At 41.5% G+C, this 27,507-nt stretch overlaps 1 pseudogene; it reads right to left on the minus strand.

Moving 5' to 3' along the window:
• Nucleotides 1–27,323, minus strand: LOC118836729 (annotated as a pseudogene).
• Between the last annotated feature and the right edge of the window lie 184 nt (nucleotides 27,324–27,507).

The raw sequence follows: 27,507 nt of genomic DNA on the forward strand, positions 1-27,507 counted from the left end.
TCAGAACTTCAGGTGCTGCTCTGGGGGGACATCGTATTTGGTCTTGTGGGCTTCAAAGAGGCTGCACAGTTCTGTCACATAATGCTGCTGCAGACGGTCCATTTCCTTTTGGGTAGGGTTGGTATTTTGTTCCACCCCACCTGGCTTCCCCACTGGGAGACAGAAAGCAGGGGTAGAAGGTGAGAAGTCTTCTGTACTTCTCCCACCCTACAAGATTGTTTTAAAGATAGCATTGGTAAACCCTAAAGTCCTATAGAAATGGAAGTGGGAAAACTTTGGAACCTAACTTGACACTGGGACCAACAATCACATGGGACCCCTAGGTCATAATAAACTGTCTCTCAGTTTCTTTGTCTGCCAAATGGGAGGCATCCAAGACCTTGCAGCATCCCTAAGCATCATGAGTGCTTAGTCCTTGGACTCTCAGGGTCAGGGGCACTGGACACCTAGAAGCAGAGTGGGCAATGGTAATGGGGAGAAGGTCCAGAGGAGAGAAGTCATCTCTGTCCCCATTCAACCCAGCAGCTTCAGTCAGTGAAGCAATCCCTTTGAAGGTGTGATGAAATGGAGGCCATTATATTATAGAACCATAAGCTTGAATCGTACAGCTGCTACATATCTGAAGCAGGATTAGAATCTAAGTCTTCCTGACTCCAAGTCCCAGCTGTCTGATTCTTTCCTTCCCCAGAGACCCCTTCAATGGTCTTTCGAATGTTTCCCCTGTCTAAGCCCCTGATGAACCCCATTTGTTGATGAGGGGTCAAGTGTAAATGGACCTGGGGCCTCAGGGACCAAGACCTGACTGCCCTCAAACTCCTTCCCCCAATATCTCTGAAGAGCAATTCTTTCTCTGCCTTAGAAAGGCCATTCCCTCCCCCTCCCCCTCCCCCTCCCCCTCCCCCTCCTCTCTTTGCAGATAGTTTTAGTGATAAAGATAATGCAATTAACAATAATTAAAAATCACATCTCTATAACAAATGAAAAAAATGAAGTATAACAATGTCATTGATGACCTCACTTTAAAGAATTTTGTGCTGAAAAACAACTCTACATCATATCTATACATTAATACATCTATACATGGTTATTGCTTTAACAGTGACTGCAAATAATTTGATCATTGAACATCTAATTGTTACCTTTTTATTGTATGTTTAAGATTTATTTGTTTTAAAATTGTCAGGGAGGAGGAAGTCTCTTTCCCCCTGCTCCCCTTGACCAGAGGAAAGCTTTGCCCAGTGTCTCCCAAAGACAGCCTCTGCATTGGGAGCTGAGAGACCTGATGGAGATACGCTAAACACAATGAGCACGGGCAGCTTCAGGACTCCCAAGGCAACAAACTTCTGAGAGATCCATCCAAAGAGAGATAGACCAAAGAAGAACTTCCTGAAGCTTCCACAAAAGAAAAGGACTTCTAATAAACAGGAGTCATGATTACCTTTTGGCTATATGTGTTCTCTCATTTTGAGCCCACTCTCCCCAGAGACCTTGTGTGTGCACAGAGAGTGTGTCACAGGCTTGGGGGTGGGAAGACTTTTGTATCAAGTGTTGTTACTATACCAACTTACTAAATAACAGTTTCTGATAGGGAATAACTCCAGCTGGCTAATTGATAATCAAAGGGAGAGGAGGCTCAAGACAATAATACTAGAATCCACACCCAGCTCCTTAGGGCTGTCCCTAAAACGCTGAAGATAGAAATAGTCAACTGCCCTCTGAGGACCCAATCTGATCATTTGAGTGGAGATTTGGAAACTGATCCCAGAATGGGTGCTACATTATGATTGCAGATCCTTCTTGGTTCTGGGGTTTCCCAGAAAGGGAGTCATCAGAACAGTTTGTGTATAATCAGGGGCCATGCTGGGACACCTAGGCAGGGACGAAGCTTGAGGATCAGGCCAACAGGGGCTCATCTCATGTCAATCCCACCTCCTCTAGCATCCTGGGAACTTACCCACAGTGGTGACAGATTGGGTGATAGGGGAGCAGGCCAGACCTGTACTGGAAGATCCCTTGGCCATGGAAGTGTGGGAGGGAGAAGCCCATTGACCTTCTGCAGTCCATCCTGAATTGAGCATAGCCAAGATCCCTGGGGATTGCCTAATTGGCCAAAGATTTCATTCTCCCCAAAGGAGAATATTGGCACCAGAGCTGCCCTAAAGAGACAGAGAGGAGATGGGGAAGAAGTGAGAAAATGCTCATGCCTGGGGTGCTCAGGTAGAGGTAGGACAGGGCTCTTGGGTTCAGCACCTAGGCCCTTTTATCTGACACTTTGGTCAATGATCATGGAAGCAAGGAAACAAGCATTTATTAAACACCTGCTATGTGCCTAGCCAAGCACCGAGCTAAGTGCTTTGATCCCCACTACAACCCTGGGTGGGGGGAGGGGCTGTTACTACCCTTATTTTATTACAGTTAGGAAAGCTGAGTCAGAGAGAGGTTGAGTGACCTGCCCAGGGTCACACTGCTGTTAAGTCTCTGAGGTCACATTTGAACTCAGCTCTTCCTGCATCAAGGCTTGGCACTTTATTCACTACACCATCTCACGGCCTCTAACGGTGGCACGGGGACAGCTGAGGCCACGATCCCTGACACCATCCTCACGGGGCAATCCCTCGAGATCCCCTCAGGTATCCGAAGCATCGTGCAATGCTTTAGAGGCCGCCAGTCCTAATCACACCTGAACAGCAATCAGTCCACCACACCCCCTGTCTAAGGGCCTGCTGCCTTCGAGGTCCTGTGCTGTGCACTGGGGATAGAAAGTAATAATAAAAATAATATTAACCAGCACTTATGGGGTGCTTTAGATCTGTCATCTCACTTGATCTTCACAACAACCCTGGGAGGTAGGTGCTATCATTATCCCCATTTTACAGCTGAGGAAACTGAGGCAAACAGCCGTTAAGTGACTTGCTCAGGACCACACATCTACCAAGCATACAAGGCAGAATTTGAATTCAGGTCTTCCTTACTCCATAACCAACGCTCTTTCACTGAGCCATCTGGCTGACATGACTTTTTGCCCAAGTCAACAAAGAAGCAGCCCCTGCCCACAAGGAGCTACAAGGGTTAGGGGTAGAACACAGCCCACGGAGCCTCATGGGGCTCAGTTGAGTTCTCCCTGGTCACATCAGGGGACATGTTCTCAGTGCTGAAGGACTACGAGATGATACAGCAATCCCTTGGTCCCCACGATGACAAGAGAAGTTCAGACCCTTTTCTAAAGACGTACACAGCTTCATGTGCCTCCCTGCACCTCATGAGAGGGTTCTGCACTAAAGGAGGCTGAGTACAAATCCAAGAAAACCCTTTCTTCTTCCTCTGTCCTTAGGAGAAATTCCCCGTTTCATGTGCAATGAAACTTTTTCTCTGAGACTTCCTGTGGGGGAGGGCAGGTGGACAATGGTAGCTGCTTTTACCTGGCATTAAGCACATGTGCTATCTAGGTGAGCCCGAGAGCAGATCTGTTTGTGTTTCTTTCCCTAAGCCTACATGATCAAATAGCAATTCTGGTATAGGCATTTCAACTCTGGGAGTTTAAAAGGTCAGAGGCTCCTGGGTCCCACAGTTGTTACTGACTGCCTTGCAGGAGGTACTTTTGAAATTACCACAATACTTGTAAAAGAAGATTACCACTAACAAGAGGATGAACCCAAGTTACGGCCTGGCTTTCCAGAATATACGACCCTTGATGGAGTTGTTTGGACAGTGCAAAGCTGAGGTGAATGTGAGATGGCTACTCAGCGGCCCCACTATTTGTTTCATTTTTTAATATTTGAAGCATGTGCTTCCCAGGAGAGTATAACAGGATCACTATACCATGTGTTAAGTTTTTCTCAGTGTGTACTTGGGAGTCTTGTGTTTTAAGAATTTCTTTTGTCTGGAGGAAATAAATAACTGACCTCTACTGGATCTACAATTTACACTTTTGATCTACATTTTACACTGAGCATCTTCCAGATTCCTTTTGAGGAGACGCCAGACTTGTGCTGAACTCAAGCTTTAGGTGATTTTTCTCAAGGACCACTAGGATGGTGGTACAAAGAGCCAACAAGAAAGAACATAACTCCTCTCTTTAGAGGCCAGACCCTCCCTCATCCCTCCCAGCCCAGGACTAAATCTGGCACTTGAATCTAGAGTTAGGGAGCCCCTTGTGGGAGAGGGCATGCCTAACCCCCTGGAGCTGGAGCCAATTTGTTGTTACATAGAGTTTATATAAATCTAAAACAATAGAATTTTGGACAGGGAGGTTTTAGTAACTGGGAGCATCAGGCTAGATGTCCTGATGGAGGTAGCACTTGCACTGAGCCTTGAGGAAGATACAGATTTTGTAAAACAAACAAATCCTCCATCATCCTCTTTGTTCTAGAATTATCTTCAAGGGAGGGAGGTGGGAAAAGAAGGGGCAGGATTGGAGGGGGGGGTATTTCTAGGGGTTTCTCTGAGAAGTGGTCATCCAGCCTCTACTGAGGGCAGGGAGGCAGGGTGATGTAGCTTAGTCTTTCTGCCATTATATGTGGCTATAATGTGTCCTATCTGATCCTATTAGATTGAAATCTCCTTGATGGGAGGGGATTGGGTTATTTTCTCGTTTTGTGTCTTCCGAGTTAAGCATAGGGCCTGTGTATAACGTGGTAGGCATTAATAAACATCTGTTGAACTGAAATGGAAACTTTTGCATTTCATTTCTTTCGGGTTCAAAGCCCTTCATTGCTTGGCCCCTACCTTTCTAGTTTCCTTAACTTCCCACCACTACCCAATTCCCACATACTATTGGATCCAGTGACACTGGTCTCCTTGCCGTCTCTTAAACAAGATACTCCATGTCTCAGCTCTGGGCATTTTCCATGACTGTCCCCCATGCCAAGAATGCTCTCTCCTCATCTCTGCCTCCTGGCTTATTTTGAGTCCCATCTTTTACAGGAAATCTTTCCTGATCCTCCTTAATGCTACTGCCTTCGTCATGTTGATTATTTCCTATTTATCCTGTCTAGATCTTGTTTGTGCACGTTTGTTGGCATGCTGCCTCCTCCATTAGACTATGAGCTCCTTGAGGGAAGGGAGTATCTCTTGCCATTCTATGTATCACCAGTGCATAGCATGGTGCCTGGCACATAGTAGGCACTTAGCAAATGTTTATTGACTGAGATAATGTGTTGGTGATAGGCTGAATCTCTTCTCACCAAAATAGAACCTTTGCTGTCAATGACACTGTCCTTAAGTTGCATCAGTTTTTCTCTTTTTTTGTTTTTTTTGCTGAGATTTACCATGGTGGATTCAAGTTTTCCTACTCTGCCAATTATTTCTGCTGTGCAGGCTATAAGTCTTGCTTTCACAATTTTTATTTCTCTTTTAAACTACTCAGGAACATCCTGCTGTGATTCCATGATTTCTTAGGAATCCTGTCATTGACACTGTATCATACAATCTCAGAGTTGGAACGGGCCCTCAGCAAGAGCCATCTAATCTAACCCGTACCATATACTCAGCAACACACTTGGTCAATGGCCTTGGAGCCTTTTCTTGAAGACTTTCAGCGAGGGGGAACCCACAGCTTCCTGAGATGGCTGATTCTATTTTGGGTTCACTCTATTAACTCAAATAGCTTCAGGTTTAATATTGTTTCCTTGCAACTTCTAAACATGCATTCCTAGCTCTGCTCTGGAGCCAACCAAAAAGACCAAACAATCCTTCTTCTCCGTGAAAACCCTTAAACATTGCGTAATATCTCATCTCTCCTGGAGGGTGAGGGAGGAGAAGGGAATAAGCATTTCTATAAATTTTATAAAATAAGCATCTCTATAAAGTCTATAAAATTCTAAAAATTCTATTAAAAAATTCTATAAATATATAAATAGATATGCTAAGGGCTAGATAAATATTATCTCACTTGATCTTCACAACAACTGTAGGAAGTAGTGGCTGTTATTATAATCCCCATTTTACAGCCGAGGGGAATCTCAGGCAAACAGAGGTTAAGTGATTTGCCCAGAGTCACACAACTAGGAAGTATCTGAAATTGAATTTGAACTCAGGTCTCTCCAGACTCTAGGCCCAGTGCTCTATCCATTGCATCACATAACTGTCTCTTCTCCAGGCTAAACCTCATTTTCTAATATGGTTCTGCATATGCCATGAACTCAAGATCCTTCTCCATCCTGATTGTCTTTCTATGGACATACTATCCCTCTTCAAATTCATCGCACCGTGTTTTAGCCGTTATTGGATGGTGGCAGAGTTTGTTAGGCTCATCACCTTCCCAGTCCTGTACACTGTACCTCTCAAAATGTCACACTACCTTTCACTTCTGGGCTGTCATATCACATTGTTGACTCATACCAAGCTTGCGATTGACTGAGGCCACCAGATCTCTTTCAGATGAACTTCTGTCTATCCAGATTTTCTCCATTTTTTCTTATAATCCTTATTTTCTGAAGCCAAATGTAAGATTTCACATTTATCCCTATCAAATTTATTTTATTAGATTTGGACCAATTTTCTAGTCAGCAAATACTTTTTGGAATCCTCAGCCAATTATAATGCTTTAAGATCACAGATCAGAGATTTGGAAGTGGAGATAAATGACAACTTCTCTACAAATCAGTTGTTGCCCTAGAATTTCTCAGAAGTGAGAAAACTGAAGCATCACCTACCCATGCCAGAGATGGGATTCTTCCTGCATAATGGGAGAAAAGTGGGAAATTGTTTTCCTATGGCCGTACTATGAACTGGGCCCACATATTATATTTCCTGAGGGCTGAGTCACCAGGAGGTATAGGATCAGGAAATTCCGTTGATCAGGTAAGAAAGCACTGACAGAATCAGTAGTTGTATCCTTAGTGTCACCATGCATGGTTGTTTGGGACTCAAAATGTCTTTCAATAAGCTTTCTTAGGATATTTAAGTTTTACCTTTCATTTCCTTTGATGTGCCTTTAGGCTTGCCTCAAAATCACTCATTCAGAAAGCATTTGCTGCTACAGGGAAAAGCAAGTCAACAAGAGAAATCAATCACTTCTGTCCTCTAAGACCTCCTGTGAACTCCTAGACTAAGTCACCAACAATCTCCCCCAAGTAAATAGAATCTGTATTGGTACTGGCTCAGACATATCACCATCAAAATATAGTGTCTCAGCAAGAGACTGAATGTCACCAATATTCCCTAAGTATCTGAGGGCTATCCCATGGAAGACTTGTTCTCTTTGTCTCCAGAGGGGAGAAACAAGAACAATGATTGGCTTGAAGTTGCACAGAGGCAAATTTAGGGGAATTTAGCCTTGCTAGGTAAAACTTCTTAACAATCAGAGCCATCAAGAAGTAGAATAGGTGGCCCTAGTAGGTTGCACTCCCAAAAAGTCTTCCAGTAGGGGCCGAATGACCACTTGTAAGGCATGTTATAGTGAGGATTTCTTGTAGGTCTAGGTTGTATCAGATGGTGGCTGACATCTCTTCCAACTCTAAATTTCTGTGATTCAGTGAAATTAATCTTTCTCCTCATCAAAATATAATCTATGTTGGCCTAGGACTGAGCATATCAATATCAAAATATAATTGATTTTGGCTTGAGAGTAGCTGAAAACCCAAGAATGGACCTTGCCAAGATGGCCCTTAGCCATGAATCAAGGAGAGTTTGACAAATCCTTTCTGGTTCTTCGGTAGCAGTGTATAGTCTCCAGGATGGGCATCCAGGGTCTCCTTGGCCCCTCCCACAATCCTCCTTCCTTCTGGCTCATAAGACACTCCTTGTCTGATGATACCAGCGCTAGTAGAGATGTAGGGAAGAAGACAGGAAATGCCCAAATATGAATGGGTTTAGCTTGCCTGAAAATGAAAAGGGTGAATATACCAACAATGAAAATGAAATTAAAGTAATTACAAGGAGTTGTTTTGCCCAATTGTGTACCAATAAATTTAACAATTTCAGTTAAATGGAAGAATATTTAGAAAAATATAAACTGCCTTGACTAACATAAGAGGAAACAGAATATCCAAATAGACTTTGAATAGGCTATAAATGAGCTTCCTAAGAAAAAAGTATCAGGATCAGATGGATTTACAAGTGAATTCAATAGAACATTTAAAGATCAATTAATTTCAAATCAACTATAAAGGACCTAAGAAGGAAGATGCTATCCACATCCAGAGAAAGAACTGATAAATAGAAACATGTACACTATTGATTTTACACACATACACACAGGCGCTCGCACACACACACATATATACACACATACATATGTAAAATAATATATAACAAATATGTATGTATATATATATGTGTATGTGTATATATGTATGTATGTGTATGTGTATATACACATATACATATATGTGTGTGTGTTTAATGGTAGCTTTCTCCAGGCAGGGGATGGGCAGGGAAAGAGAAAAAACATAAAAAGTACACAGCAGAAAACAAAACAACAATTAAAAGGAACCACAGAAAAGTAGGGTAGCTTTGAAAATAATGTGTAGTTTTTATTACACAGTTTTTCAGAAAAAATAAAGAGTGTGAAATGGAAATTCTCTTCTTTTTTATGCTGTGTTCTGTACATGGAAATGTTCTTTTTTTTTGGTCTTTTTACATTTGAGTTTAAAATGAGTAAAAATTTAACTAAAAAGGTGGAGGAACTTATAAGGGAAAATCCTATTCTGGATCTGATTCTCACTAACAAGAAGGAAGTAATTACAGGAATGGAAATGATGGAAACTTTGGGACAAAATAACAGTTCCATTCTAGCATTTGTTGAAGGAGAGGAAACATGTACATGGTCTGACATACATCTTAGAATTTGAAAAAGCAGTTTTCAGAGTTCAGAGGAAAGGTAGTTAGGATTCCAATGGCATAAAGTGCTTTGGAGGGGGGAAAGGAAGGTAAATGCTCGAGAATTAAATTCTGAAGCCACAAAGGAAAGCTCCCATTGAAGAGGAAGGGAATTTGTCTGAAGAAGATGCATGGGGAACTCAACAACCAACTTTGATTTAAAAAAAATGCAGAAGATGGAAGCAAGCAATAGAAGGAAACAGAAGATGAATGTTACAAAGAAGCATGGTCCTGTAACAATAGTGTGAGGAATATTAAAGCTCTGAATGAGCTAAGGTGGGCAAAGAAAGCCAAGAAAAACAAAAAATGGATTTTCCAGTGATGTTGGCAGAAAAAGGAAGATATAAGAAGGAAGAGAACCTCACTTGTTGGTGGGTTGGATGATGATTACTGATAATAAAGAGAAGACAGAGCTGCCAAATTCTTACTTGGTTTCTGTTTTCTCCACCGAGGAGGATGACCTTTATACTGGAAGTGACATAGCAAAAATGACTATCAGGGAGCTGATACCCAAGACACATGAGGAGACAATAAGAGGACACCTCGCTCCTCTTGATGAATTCAGGTCAACAAGCTCAGATGGATGTACTACAACCCGTAGTACTAAAAGAACTGGCAGATGTAATGGCTGAGCTGCTTTTAGTGATATCTGAAAGAACATGGAGAATGGGAGAAGTGGCATGAAATAAAAGAAGGACAAATGCCACAAATTTAAAAAAAAAAAGAAATCCAAATCTCCCAACTATCAGCCATGAATATGACTTTGATTTCTGGCAAAATTCTAAACCAGATCATGAAAAAGATGGTTGGTAACATTTAGAAAGGGAAGCAGTGATTACAAAGACTTAGCATGGCTTCATGCCAAGATATCCTCATGTCCTTTTTTGACAGGAATACTAGCAGATATGCAGAATGCTGTGGAGATAATATATCTAGATTTCAGCAAAGCTTTTGCTAAAGTGTCTCTTACTATTCCTATGGAGAAAATGGAGAGCAATGGATTAGTCAATAATACAATCAGATGTATTCAGAACTAGGTTGATGGACAGACTTAAAGAGTAATTGTTAATGGTTCAGGGTTAATGTGGCAGGATGTCTCCAGGGGAGGATCTTTCTTAGTCTTGTGCCATCAAATATTTGTATCAATGGCTTGGATGAAGATATGGCTCATTGAATTTGAAGATAACACAAAGTTGTCAGAGAGCTAACATAGTGGATGACAGAGTCAGGACCTAAAAGGATCTTGACAAACTAGAGTATTAGGTTGACTCAAGCAAGACAAAATTCAATGGAGATAAATGTAAAGTCTTGCATTTGAGTACAGAAAGTCAACCCCAAGATGGGAAAAGAATGGACAGACAGTTGTTCTGCAAAATATCTTGGAGTTTTAAAAGTCTACAAGCTCAACATGAATTAGAAGTCTGATGTGACACTCAAAAAAGCTCATGTGATTTGGACTGAATTCAGAAGAACAGACCACTAACAAAAAGTCACCCAGCAATACACCTACTAGGTCTATACTCCAAAGCAAACAAAGAAAGAAGAAAAGGACCCATTTTTATAAAAATATTTATAGTAGCAAAAAAAATAACCCTGAGGTTATTGTGGGGGTGCATATGTATTTGGGAATGACTAAATAAATTATGGTATATAATGGTATATAAAGGAAAGTTATTGTGTCAAAATAAATGATGACATGGCCAGTCTCAGAGGAAACTGTGAAAGATCTCTAGAAACTGGTGCAGAGTGAAGTGGATAGAAGCAGGAGATTTAATAGATAGATGGATGGATGGATGGATAGATATAGATATAGATATTTACATATAATATATATGTATATATTATATAATGCCAATGTTATTAAAAAACAACTTTGAAAGACTTTAGAACTCTGATCAATGCAATGATCACATTTGGAGAACTGAAGATAAAACATGACAACCACTTTCTGTCAGAGAGGTGATGGACTTAAAATGCAGAATGAGATACATTTTTGAACATTACCCAACGAGAGAATGGATCTAGCTAGACTATGTATGCATACTTGTTATGAGGGTTTTCTTTTTCTTTCTAAATTGTTCAGGTGAAATGGGTATGGGGAAGGGAGAGAAATTAAATGCTACACAACATAGATGGAGAGAAGAGACTATCATTCCTTCATGAAAGTAAAAGTTTCCCAAGGGTGGACATTGTGTCTCTTCTCCCCTCTGTATTACCTTCAAAAAGTTTGGTGTAGTGAAACAATTACTAAATTTGAATTCAGAAGACCTGGGTTTGAATCCTAGTTCTGCTACTCAAATATCTGTTGGACATTAGCAGAATCAAATTCCCTCTACTGGTTTCAGTTTCCTCATCTATAAACTTAGAGGGTAAAATAGATGGTCTCTAAAGTGCTTCTTTTTAAGTTCTATGATCTAAAGGTTATTCAAACTTTGACGTCTCTGAGTTTCCCAGATTTAAAGCTGGAAGTGATTTCAGAGGTCACTGATTTTATAGATGAGGAGACTGAGGCCAGAGAAGTTAGGTGACTTGCCTAAGACAGTAAGCGGCACACAAAGTATTTGAACCTGAGTCACTTAATTCCATCCTAAGATCCACTGCTTGGTGTTTCTGACTCCAGGAGAAAATTTCAAGCACTACCAGCTCTTATATGATCAACTCTCTTCTCTCTAACTACAATCCCTCTTGTTACCTATCAGACCCCTTTCTCTTTGGTAGAGAAATAAGACCTATTTGCTGTTTTCTTTTATTAACTGTTTCTCCCACCTTAAATCCTACATGGGCAGGTGAAGATGGGGAGGCAGGGTAGAGAAAGATACATACCTACCCTCATGGTAATATATCTGAAGAAAGGAAGCCATAACCAAAAAGTCAGTATCATCAGAGGGGAAGGATCCCAGGAAACACAGAAGGAAAACTGGTGCCTTCAGTACAGAAGTTGGTGAAGGCTCCAGCAGCCAGAACACCATGAAACTAGCAATATAGTTCCAGGTTGGGTCCAATTCCGCTGTCTTGATGAGCTGAGGAGACACAAACTATTTGGACAATTAGTACCTTCCCCACTCTGGTGGCTTCATAAACCTTACTTTGCAGAATTCCCCAGCACAGCTAGTTAACTCTACTTTAAGAAAACCTGGCATATGAAAATCTGAACTTGGAAAACATCATTGAAGAGGCAGTTATCAACACCAGAGTACATTGGATTTGTAACAATGCCAGTGGCTTAGATTTATATATTTATAGTTATGGGACAGATATTTATTTCCCATACACAAAATGAATGTTAAAAGAACAAGACAAGCAATCAGAATTCACCTCAGTTTTGTACCATAGAAACCATTCTGTTCTATGACTTCTGCCAATCCAGACCAAGACTAGGGCTCACCCTCCTGTTAGTGTTCACTTACTCTAATGAGGAAACTTCCTTGAGGTTTCTCCTATGGACCCTCATATAACTCCATCTGACAACTGAAGGACCTTTGGAACTTGCAAGGTAACTTTCAAGGCTTTCCCGGCTTTTCTGGACTCTTGTTTAGATTTCAACAATTCCTACTCAGCCTAGGCCTTTGTTTTCTTGTCAGAAATGCTTGAACATTCTCTATTTCATTAAAGATCGATTTTCCCCCTGTAGGATTATATTCAGTTTTGCAGGGTCAATTATTTCTGGTTGCAAGCCCAAGTCTTTTACTTTTTGGAATATTATATTCCAAGATCTCCTCTAGTTTATAGTATAAATGCCAGGTTTTGTTCAACCCTGACTATAGTTGAACTGCTTATTTCTTCATATTTATACTACTTATTTCTGGGTAACTGCAATTATCCATTTTTTTCTTTGACATAAGAACTTTGAATTTTGGTTAAGACATTGCTACGACTTTTCCTTTTGGAGTTCTTTTCAGGACAGGGTTGATGGGTTCTTTTTCTCTCTACTTTGCCCTCTGGTTCTAATATATCTAGGCAGTTTTCATTTATGATTTCTTGAAATATAATTCTAGAATTTTAAATCATGGTTTTCAGGGAGTCTAATGATACTTAAATTATCTGTCCTTGACCTGTTTCCAGGTCAGTTGTTTTTAAAATCAGGTATCTTGCATTATTTTTTTTAATCTTTTGAGTTTGTACTAACATTACTTGCTGTCTCATGGAATTATCGATTTGTTTGGTCTGTTCCAGTATTCAGGAAGTCTATTTCTTGAGTAAGTTTACCACTCTCTCGTTTATGCTATTTATTCTCCTAATAGTTCTTCCCACAATTTATAAGTACAACCAGCCAGCTGTTCATTATTCAAATCAACATGTCTCTTCAAGGTCCCTGATTTCAATCAGCAACAATAATGAAAATGCCTCCCATGTCCCTACAGTTTTCTTGCCCGCAAGTTTATAATCCCAGCAATGTTCTCCAAATTCCTTTTGATGATATCATTTATCATAATACAATGGTTTCCAGGTTTGACAAGTTCCACAAAGCTCTCTTACAGCCCACATCCCCATTCCCAAGAAGGGTTGCTATGTGAAGATGGATTAGACTTGTTTACTTCTACCCAGAAGGAAGAACTGGGAAGAACAAATGGAAGTTGAAGAGAAGTCAATTTTTGAACCATATAAAGAAAACTTCCTAACAATTAGAGCTGTTCAAATGTGAAAAGGGCTGCCTCAAGGTGAGTGAATTTCCATCACCGGTTATCTTCAAGTAGGGGCTAGATGACCACTTTCAGCTTCTGAGGTGGAACAGAAGGGTTGTTATGGAGCAGACTCCCACTCTAATACATATTAAACTAGATGCCTCTGAAATTGATTCAGAGTCCAAGGTTCTTTGAGTCTATGAGAAATCTCCTAAAATCCCAACCAATCCTTTTAGACAACTCAAATGCCATCTCCTCCAGAAGTCTTCTGGTTCCTACTCTTGCTGCCCCCTCTACTTTTACCCTACCTGGCAATTTACACCCCCCTCCCCACCCCCAACTTCACCAGAGCACTTGATTTTTACCTGAGGGAACTAGATAGCATGGTGGACAAAGGGCTAGATTTGGAATCAGGAATCAGAGTTCAAATTCTACCTCATAAACTTATTTGCTGTGTTACACTACCAGTTAAACTGCTTTGTGCCTCAGTTTCCTCATCTGAAAAGTGGGCATAATAGCATCTATCTTACAGAATTTTTGTGAAGAGCCAATGAGATAACATATGCAAAACCCTTTGCAAATCTTAAAGTGTTAAAAATGTCAATCATTGTTATTATCACTTCCCTAATGCACTTCTCGTGTAACACTGTACATATGCTTGCTTGCATAAATCTACCTTGGTACTTGGCTGTGGGGTCTACGAGGGTCACTTTCAATCAATATCACTCCAACCTACCAAAATGAATGCAATATAGCCAAAGCAGTGCTCAGAAGAAAATGTATAGCTGTGAAACCACATATTAACAAAATAAGGGGGAATGCCTCAATGAATTTAGCATGGAGTTTTTAAATGAGGAAAGATAACTAAGTGACTTCAAAACAGGTACTTTGGAAGAATTCTTAAAAATTAGAAGAGAAATAGATAAAATTGAAAACAGAAATATGATGAAGATCTGTTTTTTTTTTAAAGATTACCCAAATCAATAAACCACTAGCTAACTTGCTAAACTCTATCTCCCCTAGCCTAGCACAGTGCTCTAAACACAGTTGAGTCTTTAATAAACATTCATTGAACTAAATGTTGAATTGCAGGGTGTCCAGGCTGGTGTTCTGTCCTCCAGCGTCACCTGTGAGCTCAGGGGATTCTCTGTTCCCCTACCGTAGTCCCATTTGAGGCACTGAGGAAGGTGGGAGGAAGCTGAGGGCAGGAGAGAAGCATGAATAAGCCAAGCTGAATGTCAACATCTCTGACAAATGGCCAGCCCAGTGCCGCAGGAAAGCTATGAACAAGACCAGATTAACGAGCTGTCTTCCACTGACCAGGAGCTAAATCCTGCTGATTTTGTCTGCCCCCTGAGTTAGGGGAGGGACACAGGGGAGCTAAGGTTAAGGAATGAAACCAGTTGGCTTAGATGATTGAAGTAGCTGCTATTTTTATCACTCGCCCTCGTTTCTTTGAGAGACGATAGCATTTGACAGAAGTCAGTAGACTAAGGTTTCGTAGAATCAGAGCTGGAAGTTCACCTAATCCATTCATGCTCATTTGCAGAGGACACAGCTAAGCCTCAGAGAGGGGACAGGCCTTACTCAAGGTCACATAACTAATAACAGCAGAGGGGGACCTGAAGCCAACTCTGCTGGTTTGGCCCAGTGGTCTGTCTTGTTTTGGCCTTACTACTGATGTACTGTGGAGCCTTGAGCAAGGCAAGGGCTTTCATTTTTCAGCTATGAAAAGGGTGTAATATCCTTGCTTCCTTGTTGAGAGGATCAACTGAGATAATGTTGAGAGTTCTTTGTAAAGTATAAAATGCTATACATAATAGTAATACAAGCATTTGTGCTCAGGAAAAGAGACCTTAAGAGACCTTAAGAGTTACCCTATCTTCAAGCATTTTGAAGGGATGTCAGGTGGAAGAGGGATTAGATGGTGGGCAGGGATGGAGGTAAGCAGCAGAGCAGACCCAAAGCAGGAGATGAGACCAGAAGAGAAGGACAGACCGGCACCCAGTGCAGAAGACAGGGTGAGACCAGTGCCCAGACAACTTGCACGCAGATGGTCCCTCCTGAGCCACAACAAAACAAAGGGCCAGAAGAGACCACTCAGGCAGCTCAGTGCCCAGACAGACCTGCCTAAAGCACAGCAGGAGAGAGATGCTGTGTAGTCAGTCAATAAACATTTGTTAAGTGCTTAACTGTCTACTATGTGCCAAGCTCTGTGCTAAGTGCTGGTGATATTTGCATATTGTCTCCCTGAACCCACCCTGTTAGAATGTAAGCTCCTTGAGGGCAAGAAACCTCTTTTTATATCCCCAGTACTTAGCACAGTGCCTAGCACATAGTAGGCAGTTAATAAATGTTTATTGAATGAATGAAAACAATTTTTAAATACTCTCAAAAGAGCCCCTGCCCTTGAAGAGCTTACAATTTATGGGGGAGACAATGCACAAACAAATATGTACAGACAATCTATATACAGGATAAATAGGAAATTCTTAACAGAAGGAAGGCACTAGAATTAAGAGTGATTGGGAAAGGCTTTCTATAGAAGATGGGATTTTATTTAGAAGTTGGAGGAAGCCAGGGAAGCCAGAAGGTAAAGATGAGGAGAGAGAGCATTCCAGGCATGGGGAACAGCCAGAAAAGATGCCTGGAGCAGAGAGATGGAGTGTCTTATTCATGAAACGGCCAGGAGATCAGTGTCATTGGTTCGAAGAGTGTGTGGTGAGGACTGAGGTGTAGGTGTAAGACTGGAAAAGTGTGGAGGGGAAACTGGGTTATGAAGGGCTTTGAATGCCAGAGGATCTCGTATTTGATACTAGAAGTAATAGGGAGCCATTGGCGGAGAGAGAGAGAGAGAGAGTTTGTGTGTGTGTGTGTGTGTGTGTGTGTGTGTGTGTGAGAGAGAGAGAGAGAGAGAGAGAGAGAGAGTGAGAGGGAGAGTGAGAGACAGAGAGGGAGAGGGAAAGGGAGAGGGAGAGACAAAGAGGGAGAGGGAGAGGGAGAGGGAGAGACACGGTCAGACCTTCCTTTTAGGAAAATCACTTTGGTGGCTGTATGGAGGATGGATTGGAGAGGGGAGGGACTTGAGACAGACAGACACAGCAGCAGCTATTACAATAGTCCAGACATGAGGTGAGGAGGGCCTGCCCCAGAGTGGTGGCAGTGTCAGAGGAGGGAAAGGGGTATTTGATATATATTGCAAAGGTGAAATCAACATGCCTTGGTAACAGATTCAATATGTGAGAGATAGTGAGGAATCCAGCATGACTCCTAGGTTTTGAGCCTTGAAGGACTGGGAGGATGGCATTACCCTCTGCAGTAATAGAGGAGACAGGGGGAGGATTTAGAGGGAAAGATAATGAGTTCAGTTTTGGACATGTTGAGTTTAAGATGTCTACTGGACATCCAGTTTGAGGTACCTGAAAGACGGTTAGAGATGTGAGACTGGAGGTCAGCAGAGAGGCTGGGGCAGGATAGGTAGATTTGAGAATCATCAGCACAGACATGGGAGCTGATGAGATCACCAAGTGAAGTGGTAAAGAGGGAGAAGAGAAGAGGGCCCAAGACAGAACCTTGTGGGATACCTACAGTGAGAGGGCATGAGGATTCAGCAAAGGAGGCTGAGAAGGAGTGGTTAGATAGGTAGGAGGAGTGGAGTGCCCAGGCAGTGCCTGGTTAGAACAGCGGGAGGAAGGACTAGACCAATGCTCAGGCATTTTAGTACCCAGGCAGTGAAGTGGCCAGGCAAGTATGTCACCCAGAAAGTACAGGGCACAGGCAGCCCTATAGAAGACACAGCAAGACATAGGGCCAGACCACTGCCCAGACACCACAGTGTCCAAGCCCAGGCAACAGAGCAACCAGACAGCTCAGGGAGTCCATACCTGGAGCAGAAGGAAGCAGAACAGCAAAACACCTGTGGCCCTACAGGAGACCTGCTACCAACAAAGTCTGGCCTGCTTGGCTCAGAGAAAGAGAGGGAGTCAGCTTTGAAACCTTGTCAGAAGAAGACAGGAAAGAGCTATGGTCAAAGCCACCAAGAGACTGAGCCAGAAATTTGGGAATTCCAAGAGAAAATGCAGTCTAATCTTAGCCACTATATCCAGGATCAAGCAGGACCAGCCCACACCATCCTAGAGCACAGGAGGGATCAAAGTCTGACTCATACAATGCCCCAAAAGAGAAAATGAGACTAGGGAAGTCATAGTCTTCCCTGAGTCTGCCTTTCCTGGGTTGACCCAGTCCTGGCTTCCCATGTCAAGTGGAAGCTTTCCTTTTTCCATCTCCCAAACCTTAAACCATTGCACCATCAGGGCCTTGTTCTTAGCTAACTGTCACAGGGGAAAGGATGATAGGCACATAGCCTTCTTGTCTATCACTTCCCAGACAAATCTGCATTTTAAAAAGGGCTTTCAATACTTTAGCTCAAAGGAATAGATCTCTAATTTCAGGCTACTATAAAGGCGGTAGAATCAAGTCATGTTAAGTCAAGTCAACAAGCATTTATTAATAATCTATTATGTACCAAGTACTGTGCTAATTGCTAGGGATACAAAGAAAGGCAAAGAACAGTCCTTGCTCTTAAGGAGCTTACGATGAGAGACAATACCTATGACGGAAGGATCCTCCACTTTAATTTCTCTCTCTCTCTCTCTCTCTCTCTCTCTCTCTCTCTCTCTCTCTCTCTCCCCTCCTCCTCCTCCTCCTCTCTCCCTCTCCCTCTCCCTCTCCCCTTCTCCCTCTCTCTCCCATACGTACCCATACCCATACCACACACTAGGCTAGGAAGAGTCATTGCTGCTTTTTGCAGTGGTATGGGTGACAGATAGGGATGGCAGAAGGATCCAATGTTGTCTCATAAAGGGGAGACAACGTCTATGAATGAACAATATATTACAGGATTAATTGGAGAGAATCTTAGAGAGAAGGCACTAAGATTAAGGAGGAAAAGTGAGAGTTTAGCTGAGACTTGAAGGGTGCTGGGGAAACCAGGAATTGGAGATGAGGAGAGACAGTTGCAGGCATCATAGTTAGGGGCAAAGAGGGAGTTTGGGCTACCTCCAGTCTTTCCCTTCCAGCATCACAGAAAGAACAACTGTGTGGGATCTCACCTATTTAACAGATAAAGTTAAGGACCAAGAGGGAAAGTAACTTGTCCAAGATCCCACAATTAGTAAATGGCAGAGTCAGGATTTGAAACCAGGTTCCTTATCTCTAATTACCATGTTAGTCCCACTAAAAAATATTAGTCTTAAAGAGTCTATAATTCTAAGTCAGCCTGTGTAACAAGGTCATCTCTTAAGACAGGCCTCAGGCTCGGAGATGCCAGGTCACGTTACAAACAAAATGGTGGAATAGATATTTTTGTTAGGCCACACTAACTCTTGAAACCCCCAAAGAAGAATTATGTGGCAGAGATAGAATAATTACTTAAAGAACTTACTCAATACCCCTCTTTTACCAGTCCCCACACTGTGGGAGGGTTCAAAAACTGACTTGAGCTTGTTTCTGGGACCTTTTCAGGAACTACCTCCCTGCTCAAGATGCTCTGCAATGTACTCCATCCCTATCTGTCACCCGTACCACTGCAAAAAGCAGCAATGACTCTTCCTAGCCTAGTGTGAGATGTGGGTGTAGGTGTACGTAGACAGAGAGGCAGAGAGAGATAGATAGGGAGACACAGACAGAGAGACAGAGAGACAGACAGAGGAAGACAGAGAGAGACAGAGAGAGACAGACAGAGAAAGACAGAGACAGACAGAGACAGAGGGAGAGACAGAGAGACAGACAGACAGAGAAAGAGAGAGACAGAGATAGAGAGACAGAGATAGAGAGACAGAGATAGAGACAGAGATAGAGACAGAGAGAGAGAGACAGAGAGAGAGACAGAGAGAGAGAGACAGAGAAAGAGAGAAAGAGAGATTAGAATGGGGGATCCTTCTGCCTGGTGTGTTCCCTATGGAACTCTAAGGGAGATACTGGAGAAGAAAATGGCAGCATCTACTCCAGTATCTTTGCCAAGAAAATCCCATGGACAGTGTGGTCTGTGAGGTCACAAAGAGTTGGACACAACTGAATGATTGAACAACAACAAAAGGGTACAGAATATGATACTTTCAACACTACAACAATTCCATTCAGACATTCAAATTCTACAAAAGTACAATAAAATTAAAAATACAAAAAAGCCTGTTTAACTTTCATAAATTTATTATCAGTCATGAACAAAATGCCAAGGAATAAAACAATATCCACAACATCCTTGGAAAATGCAAATTTTTCAGTTAAGAGAATTAAAACCTCGGTATTATAAATAGGATTAAATTTGTATTTATTGTATTTATATTTATAGCTATATGTTCAATCCCCACATTGTTTCATTCCCATGATGTACTTAATATACCTATCCTTGTTTCACCTAACAGCATCCTGCACCATTATTTGCTCATAAAGTTGCAAGCACTTTCTTTGCCTGATTTTTAAGCTAGGTGATCCTAGACTTATTACTTGGGTCCCACTCTCTGAGAGCACCCAAAATCAGTGTCATTGGTTACTCTGAACCCTTCATGGTCAGATGCCAGGACACTCTTTGATATTTCAATCTTGGCTGGATCTAGCCTTTTCTTAGTTTTTGGATATAGAAACAATCCCTGATGTAACATAGAACTCAGGGGGATTCCAAGAGAGCAATTCGACTGCCCAAAACATTTGAATACAGAAAACAAGGCCCTAATTTTAAAAATATATACAGATTGCTTGCACAAAATAAACCAAAAAACTCTACCCCAAACTCTATAGTTTAAGCTCTAAAGTACATAGTGGTTAAATTTAACAATAAATGTTAAACAATAAATTCTGCAAAGAGCCAGAGGAAAGGTCTTCAAATATAAAGGAAAGGAAATTCAAATAACACAGGATTATTCTATACTCACTAGAAACCACAGACAGGAATGAAATAATATATTCTTTAAGGAAACAAGTTCAGACATATCCCTAAAGATCCCTTAGGAAAGCTCAGGACCTGTTCCTATCCCACCCCTGTTTGTAGAATGTCCTTTCTCTGACTCATTTCTCTTTCTCCCTGAGCCCTCCCCGCCTCCCATCTCCTCTATTACTGTAGAGGGCAACGCCATCTTCTCAGTCTCTCAGTTTCCTCGCCTCTAGAATGTACAACTCATGGGATAAATGTGAAAATCGAATGAAAGAGTCTGAGGATCTCTGAGGTACCTGCCAGCTTTAAATCTATGATCCTATACAAAATGCTTTGTGAACACTCAAGGACTGTGTCATAGCAACAACAGCAGCAGCTAGCATTTGTGGGGTGTTTTAAGGTTTGCAAAGTGCTTTTCAAATATTTGATCCTCCCAACAACCCTGGGAAGTAGGTGGTATTATAATCCCCATTTTACAGTTGAGGAAACTGAGGCAGAGATGGAGTGATTTGCCCAGCATCACACAGCTGGGGCAGGATTTGAATTTTCATTTCCCAAGTCCAGCACTCTATCCACTGTCACAAGTAGCTATCATTCATAGCTGGGCTTTTTTTTTTAACAGTAAAAGGTCACACAGAATCAGTGACACAGCAGGGATTAGAATCCAGTTCTGATGAATCAGCCCAGGGCTCTTGACCTTGCACCAAGATGGAAAGCAAATGGAGAGAAATGCCATCCCCCACCTACTCCCTCTCACATCTCTTTCTCATTGATTCTCCCCGAAGGTCAGCAGAAGAAAATCAAAAGAACCAGTTTTTTTCCCTTATTTTTAAATTTATTTTTTATTTTTAGTTTACAACATTCAGTTCCACAAGTTTTGGGGTTCCAAATTCTCTCCCTCCCTCTCCTCCCCCTTCTCCCCACAGATGGCACGTAATCCAATGTATGTTCTACAGATACCTTCTCATTGAACTTATTTACATAATAGTTCAGTTGTAAAGAAGAATCATAACCAATGGAATGAATCATGAGAAAGGAGAAACGAACCCCAAAAAAAGGGGGGGGGAAGGGAGCAAATAGTTTGCCTCGATCTACATTCACACTCCATAATTCTTTCTCTGGATGTGCATAGCTTTTTCCATCATGAGTCTTTTGGAGCTGTCTTTGAACCTTGTACTGATGAGAGGAATCAAGTAAAAGAACCAGTTTTTTGCCAGATTTTCTACCAACCTAAATGCACCCCTACAATACCAAAGGGCTCTCCCAGAGACTGGAATCCCAGTTAAGCTAAATGCAGTATCTATCCGCCCTCTGCTGGGCATTCTGTAGTACTGCCCTCACTGCTCCCAGGATGAAGATTTTGTTGGGACACTCACTGGCTGCTCTGAGGACGTCCCAGAACTTTGTATCCCGAAGGCTTTCAGGATCAATTCAGAGGGAGATCTTTATTTTTGGACATCCTTCAATAAGTAGGGGTCCCCAGACATGGTTCCTGTCCTGGTCTGAGAAGGGAGACCTGGTTCCTCCCCTAAAAGAGAGAGCCCTGCTGGATTTGTAATTAGGCCTCCTGGGAATCTAAGTATGGTTCCCAAACTTCAGAAGTGTCCTAGTATCACACCAGCTTCCCTCAAAGTCTCCAGGCTAGGAGAAATTGAAACAGGCCAGATCATCATTTGGACAGAGGTGGCTGGATTGAACCCTGGGGTACATCAGCTTTTCTGACAGAGGCAGGGTAGGAGTAGAGAAAGGGCACTGAACTTAGTATCAGAGATCTGCCTTCAAATCTGGGCTATGTAGCTTAACACAGGGGGTCATTTTAGTTCTTGGAGCCTCAGTTACACATCTGCAAAATGGGGTGGGGGTGGTGTTAGGTCAGATGATCTCCAAAGCCCTTTCCAACTAACTCTAAATCCTTTGGCATTTAAAGTTCTTCATAGCCAGTCTTCTTGCTTTTACTTATACAAAACATTCCATCTCCTGCTGTTATATTTTAGGGGTAGCTATTGGTGCAGTGGATAGAGTGCTGGGCCTGGAGTGAAGACCAGGGTTCAAACCCAGCCTCAGACACTTAGCTGTGTGATCCTGGGCAAGTCATTTAACTTCTGTTTGCCTCCGTTTCTTCATCTGTAATATATGGATAATAGCACTTACTTCCTAGGGTTGTTGTGAGAAGATAATATTTGTAAAAAGCACTTAACATAGTGAACATAATGGGCCCTATATAAAGGTTTATTCTCCAATCTCCTTAGTAAATTTGCACAGGCTACTCCCATGCCTGGGAGTATTCCTACCTCAGTTCTGTCTCCTAATATTCCCTTTTCCTTCCAAGACTTAGCTCAAATGCCACCTTCTTCAAGAATTCTTTCCTGATTCCCTCAATGAGTAGTCTCCACCCCCACCCCCATTGTGGTATGGTATATTTATTTTGAAAACATGCTGTATTTACTGATCTGTTCACATCTTGTATCTAGGGAAACGTAAGTGTCTTGAAGTCAGGGAAGGTCTCACTATTATATTTGTATTCCCCGTGTCTGGCACACAGCAGTTTGGATGGACAACCCATAGAGCTCTTCACATATTATTAAAGAGAGATAATAAGATGGGTTCAGAATTAAACACTAGGAGAGAATTTTATTTAATTTGTGAAATTATTTGGTTCTTTTTATAATCTAAGCTCCTCCCCCAAACAAGGGCCATCTTTTTAGTAACAGCATGTTTTTATGTTGATACTACACAGATTGCCTCTATCTCCAAAGCACCGAAGCTGAGGTTCACCCAAAAGCCAGTGGAAAGGAATACCTTGGGAATGAGGAGGTTATGCCACATTACCAGACAAGAACTGGACAAGGTGAATAACATAAAGAATGTCATGTGAGCCAGATAGAACTAGGAAAGAAGGCAGGCTGGTCAGTCATGGGATGAGAGTGGAAAATAAGAGAAAGACAGCACCCAGACTCCAAGCTTCCCCTAAGTAAGCTTTGCCTTAGGCAAGTTCCTCCCCCAGTGAGCTCTATGTGACTCAGAATGTATCACAGCCGTGAGCTGGGCTGGAGCTCAAAGCAGCAGGACATCCATAGTTGAAATACCTGTGTACCTTTAGGCCTGGTAACACAGTCCCTGTTTCAAGGAAAAAAGGGGACACGTGGTCACATATGCCTATTCATGGACGGGGAAGATCTTATATTCCATTAACTCTACAGCCACTTACCGAGATAGGAAAGAAGTCTGCCAGGTACTTTCCACACATGCCATTGCTTCATGATCTTGGTCTGCCTCCCACCTTTCCTTGGCTCACCAGGCTGAGTAGAGGATGCTAAGGAGCCAAAAGCAGGTGAAGAAGAGGCTGATGAAGATGACGGTGCAGACTGGGCCTGGGAGAAGAAGACACGCAATGTAATCAGCATGGAGACTCAGGGTTGAGTGCCCAGCTCCAAATATGCGTCCAACCATGGGTCAGACTGCCTTTTTTGGATAATGATCTTTGTGGAGAGCTTTATGAAGAGACTGGATGATCCCATCAGGGAGATCCCTACATTGGATGGTAGGGTATAATAGAATAAGGTCACAAACTCTGACATTTTGTGTTCTAAGATCCCTTCTAGCTCTGAGATTCTCTGTTCTAAAATCCTTCTCACCTTTGACATTCTATGTTCTAAGGTCCCTCCTAGCTCTGACATTCTACATTCTAAAGATATAGATATATATACATATATACATATATACATATGTGTACATGTATATATGTATATGTACAAAACATATGCATATATCTATGTAGAGATGTTAGAGAAGGAAATGGCAAACCACTCCAGTATCTTTCTTAAGAAAACTCGAAATAGGGTCATGAAGAGTCAGACATGACTGAAAAGACTGAACAGCAACAATGAAATATATAGATGTAGATATATTTATAGCTAGATCACTATCTAGATATAACTATATCTATAGATTTATCTACATATAGTATATGTACCTGTCAAATTGTACATGTATATAGTTATAGACATACTTACAACATATATATCTAGATGTATGTATTCCTATGACATCTACATGTAGCTAGATATGTGTGTATAATAAACATACATAGATAGATAGCTATACATATACACGCATATATGAAACTTTGTAGACTCAATCTTGGCCCTCAAATTGTAAAATCAAAGATTTATTTTGTGGTTCACTGAGACTGGTTATTTCTCATCTCTTTCCCATACATTTGGTCTCTCCTTCCCAAGTGTACTTTCCTTTGTCGCTTTCCTCAGTCGATTTCACAGCAGAATGATTTTGATGTTGGGGTGAGACACACAACAAATTTGGCTGTTCTTGAGAGTTCTATAATAAGCCAACCAATGAACAAACATTTATTAAGCACCTACTGTATGCAGAGTACTGTTCTAGGGGAGATGCAAATTTTGAGTGAGACATGGTCCTTTTGTCCTATGGAGCTCAGTCAATAGGAGATATCACACTCTCTCTCTCTCTCTCTCTCTCTCTCTCTCTCTCTCTCTCTCACATACACACACACACACACACACACACACACACCCCTACATTAGGTGATAAGGTACATAGATGCACCAGGGAGGTGCAGAACAATTTGGTATATAAGGCATAATGGAGAGGATTCTGGGAAGATGGTGGAATAGGTCAGAAAATTTCAAGCTCTCAAGATTTTCCTCCATGAAAGAGATAAAATAGCACTGGCAACAGCCCTGGACCCCTGGGCACCCTGAAGCCTACACCTCTAGGCAAGCAGAGGAACCTCTCCTCTCAAGCCCCCAAGTCCTTGCTCCCACACCACCAGAACCTAGAGCTTTTGCTCCAAGTTCCCCAAAGCCTAGCAACCCCTATTAGGAAGCAAAGCTTCCTCAGGGACCCTCCTCCTTATCCACCAAATCCCCTTCCTCAATGGCTGATCAGAGCTTTAATTCAGATGCTGGACTCTACAGCCTCCCAGCACTCCCCAGTCCTTAGTCCCTCTCTCTCCCCTTTCCCAAATCCAAATGGAGGTCAGCAGGCAAGGGCACCAGTATTAACCCCTTCCTGGGGTCCATGTTAATTCTCCTCATTTTGCAAATTGCCAGGGCCCCTGGAAACTATCTGTATGGGCTAGTTCATTAGCCCGAGGAAAAGAACTTGTTTGATTTATGTAGGTCCTAAACAATGAACTTAGCTTGCTGAGAAGTCGCAAGTTTATGTACAATAAATAGAAAGGATTCTAATGATTGGCTTTTACACCAGGACAAGTTTAAATTTGAGAGGGAAAGCTGTTTAATGAAATTCCTTATGTATGTGAGACCTGGTAAATCTTTAATGCTTATTGCAACTCCATGGGAGTAAAAGCAACTGTATCTGGCTCTAAGCTGTCATTGGTGAAACTTGCTGTTTAAGGCAAAAGGCACTTGGGACTATAACCAATTTTGTTTTGAGTTTGAATTTAGGTATAGTTGTCTACATTAAATCAGCATCTGAGAGAAATGTCACAAGCTCCTCAGAGGGAATGTGATTCTGTACTGTTAACAGGTGGAGGTCTACATTTGGGAAAAAGCTGAGGGGACAATCTTAGCCTCAATCTAGGATGGGATCCTCTTGGCTCAGTTTCCCCACTGTGTTCCTTTTGAAAGGAATGTTTCCCACCTGACTACTTCTGAGTTTAGTTATGAGGTGGAACAGATATTGCATGATTGGAGAACTGTAACTATATCTGAGTTTAAGCAAAGCCAAGGATGTTTTATCCTGTCATATTTGGTATGTCTCATGTCCCTGCTTTTTTCCTTCTATAGCAAATTTATGTGATTGGAACAAGTAGTCAGTATAAGATATGAGCTCTTTTGTGTTGTGTTACTGGAAAATCTAATATTATTTTTTATCTAGAAGTAGAACATGCACAGAAATTTATGCAAACTGCTTAAGACTCACCTCAAGATGTTCTCTTGGTTTAAAAAGATTCTAAAAACAGTAGCATTTTTCCTGTGATCAGACTCTTACTGCTACTAATGTGAGATTCCATTACAACACCTTTTTGACTAAGAAACTTAGTGATATCTAGGAATTCTTCAATAACTAGAAATTGTATTTGTTATAATACTTTGGGAATTTGTTACTTAAGGACATTTTACACCAACTTCGTTATAATGAATTTCAATTTTAGAGGTTTATTTTTTGCTTTAAGATGAAAAAGAAAGCTGTCTTTTTAAAAGTTTTCAACCAATTTTCTTCAGAAAAGTTTAGAGATTATTTCTTAACATCAGGATAAATCTTAAAACTGTCTTAAAAGGGAAAACGCTTTTAGAAGAAATGTTTACAAAATCTTTTTTGTGATTTTAGAAGGCCTATTAAACTTTCATTTGCAAGATAATTAATTGCTAAATTAATGTAGTGAGTTGTAAAGCAGGATAGATCTTGCTGTTTTGACCTGAATTTGTAGTCATTCCATGGCCTAAGCAACAGTTAAATTAATGTTTGAACTTATTATATGTAAAAGATTCGATTTCTGAAGTATCTCTTTCTTCCAGAGTAAATATAATCAGAAAAGATAAACAAGATTGTGAAACAACAATGTATATCTATTCAGTTGTAAGGTTCAAGTCAGGAACCTCTTTTGTTTAAGGCAGTACAGTTATGTTAGTGAAGAGTAATAACTTATGAGCTACCTTGTCTATGGTAGAAATATAACGGAAAGTGAAATGGTTTGAGTAATGGATTAAGAAAGGAAAATTATGTAGCCTGATTTGAAAGTTGATAGTTCAATCAAATTTCTACTAGCCTATACTCACCCCACTTCTGGTCATTTTCCTCCTACTCTTTTTTGGTCCTTCTTTGTTTAATCTCCTTGTCAGATTTATCTCCTCTAGGCTCAGTGCACTCTATTTGCAGATGACAGCTCAAGTTGGATACCAACCTCTGTCCAAGGCCCCTTCTGTCTCATCACCCCCTGGACCTGGCATTGACCAAGTTCCTGACACTGGCTACAGACCTAACACCTTGAACGAGGGCTCCTGGGAGGCAGGGACAGCTCTATGTCCTCTCTCAGCATGAAGCAGCTCCAGAAGCTGAGACCTTTATCCCTTACCCCAAATGATTCTGGGTCCCATCTATTTAAGGGGGAATGATGGAGTGCTGGGGTGCCTG

The sequence above is a fragment of the Trichosurus vulpecula genome, chromosome 2, assembly GCF_011100635.1.
Source record: "Trichosurus vulpecula isolate mTriVul1 chromosome 2, mTriVul1.pri, whole genome shotgun sequence".
Taxonomy (NCBI): Eukaryota; Metazoa; Chordata; class Mammalia; order Diprotodontia; family Phalangeridae; genus Trichosurus; species Trichosurus vulpecula.